Here is a 12193-nt window from a genome sequence, read left to right on the forward strand (position 1 = left end):
GTTGCCCAGGCTGGAGTGCAGTGGCACCCTGTCGGTTCACTGCAACCTCCCCCTCCCAGGCTCAAGCGATTCTCCTGTCTCAGCCTCCCGAGTAGCTGGGATTACAGGCACCCACCACCACGCCCAGCTAATTTTTGTATTTTTATTAGAGACAGGGTTTCACCATGTTGGCCAGGCTGGTCTTGAACTCCTGACCTTAGCTGATCTACCTGCCGCAGCTTCCCAAAGTGCTAGGGTTACAGGCGTGAGCCACTGTGCCTGGCCATTACCAAACTTTAAAAAGAAAAAAGAAGTGTTCAAGACCATTTGAGCCCTTCCCTAAACTAGCACAGTCAGTTCACAGGTTTCTACTGCCTTGAGCAAATAAGGTCAGCCAGGGTTAGGCTTTGTAAAACAGATTCTGTATCTCAATGGGAACATCTGTAAAGGCACCTGGCAATGGGCGTGGATATAGAAGGGATGAAAAATTGCTACAATTTTTGCAATGAATATTATTCTGCCTTTTTTGCATGTGTGGTTTATACAACTCACTTACATCGAGAAATTTGTCCAAAGACCAACAGCTACTAAGTGGCTGGGCTGAAACTCAGGATAAACTGAGTTTGTTGATCTATACTCCTCCATAGATCAAACTATTGGCTTCTGCAGACCCATGAAATACTGGAGAATAATACTATTACAATAGAAGCCGGATTTGTTTTTCTTTAGATTTGTGCCCATGTAGTACTGTTTATTATTGGGAATAATCCTGTCAAGAAATTGCAGAAGCACAAGGTGCCTCACACCTATAATCCTAGAACTTTGGGAGGCTGAGTTGAAAGAATCACTTGAGTTCAGGAGTTCAGGTGCAGGCGGGCAACATAGTAAGATCCTGTGTCCATGAAAACAATTTTAAAAAATTAGCCAGGCATGATGTTGCATACCTGTGGTCCCAGCTACTCAGGTAGCTGAGGCAGGAGGATTGCTTGAGCCAAGCAGATTAGGCTGCAATGCGAGATAATTGGTTACACCACCACACTCCAGCCAGGATAAAGGAGGGAGACCCAAGAAAAATTGCAGGAGCATTTTGAACAGACATAGAATAATTTAAAAGAAAAGCTGAGGGATGAGCTTAGACAGTCAAAGCCCAAAAACATTTATTTTTCATCATAGAAATAATATGAAAACTTGTAAAATAAAAAAATTTTAGAGAAATTAAATTTAACACAGTTAAATTGAGCAAAAAATGATTTGCAAATCAGATAGCCTGTGGATCCAGAGTAGGCTCAGAGATACTCCAGCATAGCCACATGGTGGAAAAAGCAAAATGACATACAGGAAATGGAAGAAAGGTAGAGAAACAGCCAGATTGATTGCAGCTTAGAATTTGCCTTATTTGAACATGATTTGGACAGCTGACATACTTATATTTGCCAAAACACTTCAGCTGGAACAAGAATGGGTGCAGTCTATTTATAAATCAAGGTAGATTTCAGTTTAGTATGTGAAGAAGAAACCTATTGAAAAACATTAAAGGTGAAAACGGGCAGCATTAGAATATAATTAATTTAACAATTTCTCCCTTTCAGTCATCTTCTCAATTTTGAGAGCTACATCAAAACTTTAGATATTGATGTCACTCTATCACCATCAAAAATTTACTTATTGGCCGGGTGTGGTGGCTCACCCTTGTAATCCCAGCACTTTGGGAGGTTGAGACAGGCAAATCACCTGAGGTCAGGAATTCAATAGCAGCCTGGCCAACATGGCGAAACTCTGTCTCTACAAAAATATAAAAATTAGCCAGGCCATTGAAAGGTGAAGCCAACTGGGCTTCTGGGTCAGGTGGGGACTTGGAGAACTTTTCTGTCTAGCTAAAGGATTGTAAATACACCAATCAGTGCTCTGTGTCTAGCTAAAGGTTTCTAAACACACCAATCAGCACTCTCTAAAATGGACCAATCAGTGCTCTGTAAAATGGACCAATCAGCAGGATGTGGGTGGGGCCAAATAAGGGAATAAAAGCTGGCCACCCGAGCCAGCAGTGGTGCCGTAGTGACAGTACTTGAAAGTAAGCCTGAGGCTGGGCGCGGTGGCTCAAGCCTGTAATCTCAGCACTTTGGGAGGCTGAGAGACAGGCGGATCACGAGGTCAGGAGATCGAGACCATCCTGGCTAACACGGTGAAACCCCGTCTCTACTAAAAAAAAATACAAAAAACTAGCCGGGCGAGGCGGCGGGCACCTGTAGTCCCAGCTAGTCAAGAGGCTGAGGCAGGAGAATGGCGTAAACCTGGGAGGCGGAGCTTGCAGTGAGCTGAGATCCGGCCACTGCACCCCAGCCTGGGCGACAGAGCGAGACTCCGTCTCAAAAAAAAAAAAAAAAAAAAAGTAAGCCTCTTCCCCAGGGACTAGCACCCAGTTAGCAGAACTAGTGGCACTTACCTGAGCCTTAGAACTGGGAAAGGGAAGAAGAATAAATGTATATACAGATAGCAAGTATGCTTATCTAATCCTACATGCCCATGCTGCAGTATAGAAAGAAAAGGAATTCCTAACCTCTGGGGGAACCCCCATTAAATATCACAAGGAAACCATGGAGTTATTGCAACACAATGCAAAAACCCAAGGAAGTGTCAGTCTTACCCTGCCAAAACCAGCAAAGAGAAGAGACAGAAAGAAAAAGAGAGAGACAAAGTCAAAGATGGAAGGAAAGAGAGAGAGGAAGAAACAGAGACAAAGAGAAGGAGACAGAGAGAGGGAGAGTCAGAGACAAGGAGTTGAAGAGAGAGACAGAGAGAGGAAGAGAGAAACAGGGAGTCAGAGAGAAAGAGAGAGAGAGACAGACAAAGAAGAAGTCAAAGACAGAGATATAAGTAGTGAAAAAAAAAAAAAAGTGTGCCTATTCCTTTAAAAGCCAGGGTAAATTTAAAACCTATAATTGATAATTGAAGGTCTTCTCTGTAACCCTATAACACTCCAATACCACATTGTTGTCAGTGTAAAGCACCGAGGCCACTGACAACCCATAGCCTTCCTATCAAAAATCCTTAACCCAGCAAGTTTCCTAACAGGGGATCTAAATCTTAATTACCATACGAAGGTCTGACCAGACTTAGGAGGAACTCCCTTCAGGACAAGATGATAGATGATTCCTCTTGGGCGATTAAGGGGAAAAGACACAATGGATATTCAGTAAGTGAAAAGGAAACTCTTACAGAAGCAGAGTTAGGAAAATTGCCTAATAATTGGTCTGCTCTAACCTGCAAGTTGCTTGCCCTCAGCCAAACCTTAAAGTACTTACAGAATCAGGAAGGAGCCATCTATACCAATTCTAGGTTAATATGGACCAAACAAGGTCTTATTAATAGCAAAGAAAAATTAAAATCCCAAACTTACAATGTTTTCAACTAAAGTTTGCTAAAAGTTAACAGTGTAACATGTATTATCCTACTACCACACACTCTCAAAGGATTTCTCAGTTTGCAAGAAATAACAAAATCTATCCAGTAAGGATAGGAACTACAATCCCAAATAGACTCTTTGGCAACAGTGACTCTCCAAAACCACCGAGGCCTAGACCTCCTCACTGCTGAGAAAGGAGGACTCTGCACCTTCTTAGGGGAAGAGTGTTGTTTTTACACTAACCAGTCAGGGATAGCACAAGATGCTGCCCGACCAGTATTTACAGGAAAAGGCTTCTGAAATCAGACAATGCCTTTCAAACTCTTATACCAACCTCTGGAGTTGGGCAACATGACTTCTCCACTTTCTACGTCCTGTGGCAGCCATCTTGCTATTACTCACCTTCAGGCCCTGTATTTTTAACCTCCTTGTCAAATTTGATTCCTCTAGAATTGAGGCCATCAAGCTACAGATGGTCTTACAAATGGAACCCAAATGAGCTCAACTAACAACTTCTACTGAGGACCCCTGGACCGAGCTGCTGGCCCTTTGACTGGCCTAAAGAGTTCCCCTCTGGAGAACACTACAACTGCAGGGCCCCTTCTTTGCCATTATCCAACAGGAAGTAGCTAGAGCAGTCATCGCCCAATTCCCAATAGCAGTTAGGGTGTCCTGTTTAGAGGGGGGTTGAGAGGTGAAACCGACTGGGCTTGTGGGTCAGATGGAGACTTGGAGAACTTTTCTGTCTAGCTAAAGGATCGTAAACACACCAACCAGCGCTCTGCATTTAGCTAAAGGTTTTTAAATGCACCAATCAGCACTCTGTAAAATGGACCAATCAGCGCTCTGTAAAATGAACCAATCAACAGGACGTGGGTGGGGCCAAATAAGGGAATAAAAGCTGGCCACCTAAGCCAGCAGCAGCAACCCACTCACGTTCCCTTCCATGCTGTGGAAGCTTTGTTCTTTCATTCTTCACAATAAATTTTGTTGCTGCTCACTTTTTGGGTACTCACTACCTTTATGAGCTGTACACTCACTGTGAAGGTCTGCGGCTTCACTCCTGAAGTCAGTGATGCCACGAACCCACCAGGAGGAACAAACAACTCCAGACACTCTACCTTTAAGAGCTGTAAAACTCACTGCGAAGGTCTCCAACTTCACTCCTGAAGTCAAGCAAAACCACGAACCCACAAGAAGGAAGAAACTCCAGACGGATCTGAACATCAGAAGGAACAAACTCTGGACACACCATCTTTAAGAACTCTGACATTCACCATGAGGGTCTGCGGCTTCATTCTTGAAGTCGGCAAGACCAAGAACCCACCAGAAGGAACAAATTCTGGACACACCATGGTGGCAGGTGCCTGTAATCCCAGTTAGTTGGTAGGCTGAGGTGGAAGAGTCGCTTGAACTCTGAAGGTGGAGGTTGTAGTGAGCCAAGAGCATGCCACTATACTCCAGCCTGAGTGACAGAGCAAGACTCTGTCTCAAAAAGAAAAAAAAAAAAAAGTACTTATTTAGTGTCAAATCCTGTGAGGTTTTTTAAGTGGAAACATGGACTTCAGGTTATTTTATTATTTTTATTTTTTTTTTTTTTTGAGATGAAGTTTGGCTTTGTCACCCAGGCTGGTGTGCAATGGCATGATCTCAGCTCACTGCAACCTCCATCTCCTGGGTTCAAGTGATTCTCCTGCCTCAGCCTCCCAAATAACCATAATTACAGGTGCCCACCACCACCCCTGGCTAATGTTTGTATTTTTAGAAAAGACAGAGTTTCACTATGTTGGCCTGACTGATCCTGAACTCCTGACATCAGGTGATCTGCCCACCTCAGCCTCCCAAAGTGCTGGGATTACAGGCATGAGCCACAACACCCAGCCTATTATTTATTTTTTGAAAGGTTAGAGGGAGCTATCTTGTGTTGAAATCTCCTGTTGCCAGACGAAAAATATAAACCTGGCCTGTTTTATGATCTACCTATTTTCATAAATTTTCAGTTTGATTATGTCACATTTAGCACAAGTGACTCATTTTGGTTTGGTTTGGTCTGTTTGGAACTAGTACACAAGCTCAGTTTAGAATGATGGACTCCAATAACTTTTGTTTTGTTTTGTTTTGTTTTGTTTTGTTTTGTTTTGAGATGGAGCCTCACTCTGTCATCAGGCTGGAGTGCAGTGGCATGATCTCGGCTCACTGCAACTTCCGCCTCCTGGGTTCAAGCGATTCTCATGCCTCAGCCACCAGAGTAGCTGGGGTTACAGACACTTGCCACCACACCGAGCTAATTTTTGTAGTTTTAGAAGAGACAGGGTTTCACCCGTTTGCCAGGATGGTCTCCATCTCCCGACCTCGTGATCCACCCTCCTCAGCTTCCCAAAGTGTTGGGATTACAGGTGTGAGCCAGCGTTCTGGCCAACTTTGTTTTTAAAACTGTCCCTTTTTGGTAAAGTTCTTACATAGGTCAGAGTGTGACCAAAACTCAGGGCCTTAGTGCCACTCTCAATATCCATTATTTAGGGTTTTTGCCCTTATAGTGTTATTCATAGGTTATGGTGTCTTCATGGTCACATATGTCTTTCAGTTTCTGTCATTCCAGTTAAAGAGAGACCATTTGACATTCTAGAGATGACTGCATGTGAACCTTTATAACTTTTGAGAGAATACGGTGTAGTAGGGAGACTACTATTTTGATTATCAGGAGGATAATACCAAGAGTTGAAACCGGCCGGGCGCAGTGGCCCATTCCTGTAATATTAGCACTTTGAGAGGCCAAGGTGGGCAGATTAACTGAAGTCAGGAGTTCAAGAGCAGCCTGGTCAACATGGTGAAACCCAGTCTCTACTGAAAATACTAAAAACTAGCCAGGTGCAGAGGTACACGCCTGTAATCCCAGCCACTCAGCTGGCTGAGGAAGGAGAATCGCTTGACCCGGGGAGGCAGAGGTTGCAGTGAGCCAGGATTACACCACTGCACTCCGGCCTAGGCTACAGAGTGAGATTTCATCACAAAAAAAAAAAAAAAAGAAGAAGAAGAGTTGAAACCATGCTTCTTAGCCAAGGCCCCCATGAACAACCAACAAAAATTAAATAGATTAAATAATTAGCTAGATAATGATCTACTCATTTCAACCAAGCAGCCTGTTCATTAATCCCCTACAACTGCATCTCTGTAATGCCCAATGTATTCTACCATGTGCAACTACAAGTATTAGCAACTGCAAAGGTAGTTCTCTGTTTATCCAGTAAGTAATCAAAAGAAATTATCTTATTTAGCACAACTTTAGTAACAACATCTAACACTCTTTTGCGTAACCATAGCCTTTACATTATAATCTGCTATAGAGCCCTATTTTGGGGGATAAATTTCTGATCATTGCTTCATTTACGCTTAGCCATGGAAAAAAGGATCTAAGAAATGATGCCGGCTGGGCGCGGTGGCTCAAGCCTGTAATCTCAGCACTTTGGGAGGCCGAGATGGGTGGATCACGAGGTCAGGAGATCGAGACCATCCTGGCTAACACGGTGAAACCCGTCTCTACTAAAAAATACAAAAAACTAGCCGGGCGAGGTGGCAGGCGCCTGTAGTCCCAGCTACTCAGGAGGCTGAGGCAGGAGAATGGCCTAAACCTGGGAGGCGTAGCTTGCAGTGAGCTGAGATCTGGCCATTGCACCCCAGCCTGGGCGACAGAGCGAGACTCCGTCTCAAAAAAAAAAAAAAATGATGCCCATTCAGAAGAGTAATGGCCTGCTGGCAATGCTCTTTAACCCATTCTGAATAAGTTATTTTTCACTTATGAAGTAGGTTAAAAGTAGTGGATCAATATTCTGTTTCTGATATTATGAGGCAACAAATGTTTCATTAAAACTTCTCACCCACATTAGCCCTTCATCTTTTACCTATCAAGGTGAAAGTTTTTTGTATATAATGTTGGCAGCAAAATTCTCTACATGTAAGTGTACCCCATGAGTGCATATAAGAGATTCCTTTTTTATTTCTGTTGTTCGTAGAGTCATCATATACATGAGTCCACATTTGACTGGTGGCTCTATCCACATATGATAATCACAATTCCAACTGTGAACTGTGTTCATGAGTTAGATTCAGGATCTTACCAGCAGGCTGTGTCTATGTGAGAGAGTGACAGTTATAACTGTTGCCTGGGTGTGCATAGGAGAGTCACAATCTCACCTCTGTGCTGAGCCCTGTTACAATACTCTCTGTACACTCGAGTGCTTTATGCAGTATGAGTAAGTGATGCAATCCTTTTTGATATTCATACAATTAGGAAACCCAGGACATTACTGGTTGCCCTAACGTTGGCTATGAAAGTTGCAATATCTCCGATTAGCTGAGTCCAGGTACAAGAGTATTCCTCATCCCTGTTAGCTGGGCGTACGTATATGTCACAATTCCACCTGGGAGCAGAGACCAGGCTAGAGCATCACATCCCCTGGTGCTGGACCAGAAATATTTCACAGTTCCCCTATGGGCAGGACCCAGGCAAGACAGTCACATCACCTAAATGCTGGGCCTAGTGAAATGTCACAATGACCCCTGTGGGCAAGGCACAGAGAAAGAGTCACATTACCTGGGTGCTCAACCCAGTGATATGGTCCAGGCTTTCCTGTGGGGAAAGCACAGGCAGAAGAAGACAGTCACATCATCTAGGTGATGAACCCAGAGATATGTCAAAAAGTCCTCTGTGAGCAAGGCTAAAGCAGGAGAGTCACATCACCTAGGTGCTAGACTCAGCAATATGTCATAATTTGCTCTATATGCAGGGCCCAAGCAGGAGAGGAGAGTCACATTATCTAGGTACTGGGTCCAGTTATATGTCACAATACCTTTCTATGAACATTGCTCATGCAGTAAAATCGCATTATCGTAATGTTGGGCACTGCAATATGTCACCACGCCCCCTGTATGCAGAAGCCAAAAAGGAGAGGATATTCACTTCACCTGGGTGCTGAGCACAGTGATAAGTCACAATCCCTAAGGTGGGCAGGGGCCAGATATGGGAGGAGAGTCATATCACCTGGTGTTGGGCCACAGTGCTCCCAGTGTGTAGCAACCAGGCAGGAGAAAAGATTCACACGACTAATGTGCTGGGCCCAGCAATATGTCAAAATCTCCTTTGAGGGCAGCACCCAGGAAGGAGAGTTACATCACCTAGATTCTTGACTCAATTCATGTCACAACACCATCTAAGGGCTTGGCCTACACAGACGAGTGGAATTACTCAAATGCTAGGGAAATGGGTATGTAAAAATCGCACATGCAAGAAGGTCCTGTGGTTAGATTTACAATTCTGCACACGTCCCAGCTTTAGGCATGAGAGTCAACATCTCCTGTGAGTTATGTGCAAGTACAGGACTCATAATTTCAATGATACATTGGATCTGTGCATGAGAGTCCCAATCCCACCCAAGGACTGTGCCCTGGTATGAAAGTCACAGGCTCACGGGCATGTTGAATTCTTTCCCAAGAGTCATCAACCTACCTGTGGATGAGATCCATGTATAAGAGTGACAATTTTAACTTTCAACTGCCTCTTAGTGTCAGATTCAGAACCTTAAAGGTGAGCAGTATCCATCTGGGAGCGTGACAACTTTTACTTTTTGGTGGGTGTGCATACAAGAATCACAGTCCCACCTGTGTGATTGGCACTGTTACGATACTCTGTATACCACTCAAAGGCTTTGTATAATGTTCCTGAGAGTCACAGTCTGCTCTGAGACTCTTGTGCTGGTATGATCCATGATTGTACCGTTGCCCTAAGCACGGGTATTAGAGTCAACCTGTCTCTAATTTGCTGCATCCAGGTATTAGAGTCATCATTGCGGCTGTCAGATGGGTCCAGAAGTGAGTCACTATCCTACCTGTGGTTAGATCCACATATACCAGTCACAATTCCAACTGTGAACTGCATTTACATGTGAGATATGGGACCTTAACAGTGTGCTAAAAACTTGTGTGTGGGTAAAATTTCTAACTATTGGCTGGGTGTGCATTTGAGAGTCAAAATTTCACCTGTGTGCTGGGCTTTGTTATGACACTCTCTGTACTAACTGAAAGCTTTATACAATTTGCATGAATATTGTACTTTTTTCTGACCTTCACACAAGTAACAGAAGAAGACCTTACCTGTTGCCCTAAACCTAGCAGAGAAAATCAATATTTCTCCTGTTTTGTGGGTTGAGGTATGAGTGTCATCATTGCACCAGTGAGCATGTCCCAGGTGTATGTCACAATCCCACCTGTAGGTAGGAACCAGGCAGAAGAGTCACATCACTTGGATGCTAGGACAGGAATATGTCAATCTGCACTATGAGTGGGATCAAGAAAGAAGAGAGTCACATCAGCTGGGATCTGGGCCTAAAGATATGTCACAATCTTTCATGTCGGCAGATCCCAAGCAGAAGAGGACAGTCACATTACTTAGAAGATGAGCCCAGTAATATGTAACAACACCCACTGTGGGCAAGGCTCAGGCAAGAGAGGATTGCCGCATTATCCTGGTTTCAGCAATATGTTGTAATTCCCATGGTTAGCAGGGCTTAGCAAAAGAAGTGAGTAACAAAATTTGTGGGCTAGGTTAAACAATAGTTTAAAATCCCTTCTATTGACAGGGGTCAGACAACAAAGAAGACTCAAATTACCTAGGTGCTGGGTCCAACAACATGTCATAAGTTCTTCTGAGGGTGAGATCCAGGCAGAAGAGAAGAGTCATTTAACTTATATAATTGGTCCAGAAATATGTCACAATGTCTCACGTGGGGAGAACTACAACAGAAGAAGCACATCACCTAGGTGCTGGGCTCAGTGATATGACACAATCGTTCCTGTAGGGAAGGCCTAGGCACAAGAGGAGAGTCATATCACCTAGGTGCTGGATTCAGAAATATGTCACAGTTACTTCTAATGGAAAGGTTCAGGCAGATGAGAAGAGTCATGTTACCTAGCTGCTTGGCCTCAGTATGTGTTACAGTCCCATCTGTGGGCTGGACTCAGGCAGGAAACTGAAATCACTCAGGGTATGGGCAAAAACATATGCCACAATCACATCTGCAGAAAGATTCAGAGATGAGATAAACAATCCCAAACACATCCAGCTCTAGGGATAATAGTCAAGACCTTCTGAGTGTTGGGTCTTAAGTATGTGAGTCAGAATCTCAATGATAGACTGGATTTGTGCATGAGAGCCTCAATTCTTAGATTGTGTCCTGGTAGAAGAGTCACAGTCTCACCGGTGTGTTGAATCTTGGTCCAACATTCACTATCTCATCTGTGGACCTGATCCTCATATGAGAGTCACAATTCCAACTTTCAACTCCTTTGAGTGTGAGATTCAGAACCTCAACAGTGGACTGTGGCTATTTAAGAGGGTGAAAATTCTTACTGTGAACTGGGTGTGCATACCAGAGTCACTATCTCACCTGTGCACTGGGTCCTGTTACCACACTCTTGGTCCCATCCAAGGGCATTATATGGTACGCCTGAGAGTCACAATCCACTCTCGGATCTATGTGCTGGTATAAACTCATGATCTTACCCACTGTCCTAAGCCCAGGAATGAGAGCTAACATCTCTCTTATTGGTTAGATCCAGGTATGAGAGTTCTCACTGTGCCTGTGAGTTGGGTACAGAAATGAGTCACCATTCCACCTGTAGCCAGATCCACATATGACAGTCCCAGTTTCAACTGTGAACTGCATCCACATGTGATCCTCAGGAACTCACCAGTAGTCTTTGTCCATTTGTGAGAATGACAGTCCTCACTGTTGGCTGAGTGATCCTATGAGAATCACAATTTTAACTTTGCACAGGGACCTGTTATGACACTCTCTGTACCACTGGAAGGGATCACACAATATACATGAGTTTTATAATCTTCTGTGACTTTCATACAAGTAGAAAGCCCAGGACCTCACCCATTGTCTGAAGGCTAACTGTGAGAGTCAACATGTCTCCTATTGGCTAGGTCCAGGTATGCAACTAATCACTATGTCTCTGAGCTGGGTCCAGAAATCAGTCACTATTCAGCCTATTCCCAGATTTACATACGACAGTCAGAATTTTAACTGTGGACTGCATCTGCGTGTGAGGTTCAGGACATCACTAGTATGCTTCTTTCATGTTTGGAAATGACAATCCTAATTGTTGGCTTGGTATGCCTGTGAGAAGTCACAATCTCACCAGTATGGTAGACCCTATTACTGCATTCTCTGTAGCACACAAAGTATTTATAGGTTATGCATAATTTTTTTTTTTTGAGATGGAGTCTCGCTCTTGTCACCCAGGCTGGCGTGCAATGACATGATATCAACTCACTGCAACCTCCGCCACCCGAATTCAAGCGATTCTCCTGCCTCAGCCTCCCAAGTAGCTAGGATTATAGCTGCATGCCACCACACCCAGTTAATTTTTTGTATTTTGAGTAGAGATGAAGTTTCACCATATTGGCCAGTTTGGTCTCGAACTACTGACCTCAGGTGATCCACCCTCCTTGGCCTCCCAAAGTGCTGGGATTACAGGTGTGAGCCACCGCGCCTAGCCAGTTATACATACATTTTATAAACCTCTGTGACCTTTCTAAAAATAGGTGATCCAGGACCCTACCCACTGTCCAAAATACAGCTAAGAGAGTCAAAATTACTCTTATTGGCTGGGTTCCCATACAAGCTTGACTGTAATGCCTAAAAGCTTGAAAATGCATATGTCAAAATTTAACCTCTATGAATGGACTGGCCAAGAGATTCAGATCACCTGAATGCTGGACCAAAAATATGTCAATGTCCACTCTGTGGG

This window comes from Macaca fascicularis, chromosome 19 (genome assembly GCF_037993035.2).
Source record: "Macaca fascicularis isolate 582-1 chromosome 19, T2T-MFA8v1.1".
In the NCBI taxonomy this organism is placed as follows: Eukaryota; Metazoa; Chordata; class Mammalia; order Primates; family Cercopithecidae; genus Macaca; species Macaca fascicularis.